Here is a 1,586-nt window from a genome sequence, read left to right on the forward strand (position 1 = left end):
GCAAGCGGAGCCTGAGCAGCGTCAGGCAGGGTGAGCCCAGACGGGAGCCCGAGGGGAAGAGCCTGACGGTGAGTGCGGAGGACACCGGAGTTCTGTCCTCAGAACAGAGCCATCGTGTCTCCTCACTGAACGACTGAAAATCTCCCTCCTCAGGTCCTGAGCTGTGGAGGGCAGAGTTGTCTCTTCGTTTGTCTCTTCGTTCAATTACAAGAAAAATGTGAGAACACGTTAGACAGAAGGGGAGAGTGGGGCGTTCTGGGAATGACCGTGATGAGCCCGTGCCCCGTCCATCACCCTCTTCGGGTTTGGAGTGACCCCTGCGCCTGACAGCAGAGCTACCGGCAGCCGGCAGGCGTCACGGCCACGTTCCCAGCTGAATGCTCCTCAGTAGAGGACAGGCCGGTCACCACACTCTGCACACTGGGCTCCTCAGGAAAGGGAACAAAATGTCCAGAAACGGACCCCATGGACCCAGTACATGGGTCACTGCAGCAGTGACCTGTGTGTCAGGGACGCCTGTCCCCATGCTGTGGACGAAGCAGACGCACACATCACACCTGCCTGGGCCAGACACACACCTCACGGAAGGTGCTGGACACTGGGGACGCCCAGACTGACGAGGGGATTATGTCCAAGATGTCTCAGCAAAGAGAAGAAAACTATCAGCCTGAAAATCAGTCGCACACACTCCCACACTCATCCCTCAGTGCACAGTAGATCTCACAATGCGCGGTAGGGCCGAAGGTTTCCCCTTCACAACTGTGGGACCCCTTTACAATGAGGCGCCTGTGTTGCAAGTTTCCCATCTGATGCACTGTGAGGTCGAAGGCCCTCATTTCACGTTCCAATTAGGAATGACGTTTCCTCTTCCTTTTTGGTATTGACTGGTCTCTCATTTACACACTGTTCATCTATTCAGTCTTGAATTAATATTAATCGAAAAAAACATTACAAGCATAATCCCAAATTCCTACGACATGACGTGTCATATAACCCTGTCCTTTCATCGAACTATTGATTATTAATCGAGAAAATATGTAAATCCATTGCACAGATCAAGTTCGCTAATAAGACATGAAAAATAAGCAGGTTTCTAAATCTGAATTTAACTCTGGTATCAAGCATATGACTTCCCCAGAAATTTCTTTGGGGTGCTCTACAACCCTCCACTGGACGCATAATGGTGACATGAGAAAAGGCATCATTGCAGGAAGCATGTGAAGAGCAGTGTGGACTCACCAGATGGAGAGGCTGATGGTACCCCTGAAGTGAGAAAGAATAAATAGGGTGTAAGTGAACACAGTGCCAGGGTGGCGGGAGACTCACACACAAGGAAAATCACCATTGCAGGAAGCAGGTGAAGGGCAGTGGACACTTACCAGGTAGAGCGGCACTCGGGGCTGATGGCACCCCTGAAGTGAGAAAGAATAAATAGGGTGTAAGTGAACACAGTGCCGGGGTGGCGGGAGACTCACACACAAGGAAAATCATCATTGCAGGAAGCAGGTGAAGGGCAGTGGACACTCACCAGGTAGAGCGGCACTCGGGGCTGATGGCACCCCTGAAATGAGGAAGAATAAATAGGG

This window comes from Condylura cristata, unplaced genomic scaffold (assembly GCF_000260355.1).
Source record: "Condylura cristata isolate star-nosed mole 26May11 unplaced genomic scaffold, ConCri1.0 scaffold00034, whole genome shotgun sequence".
NCBI classification, from domain to species: domain Eukaryota; kingdom Metazoa; phylum Chordata; class Mammalia; order Eulipotyphla; family Talpidae; genus Condylura; species Condylura cristata.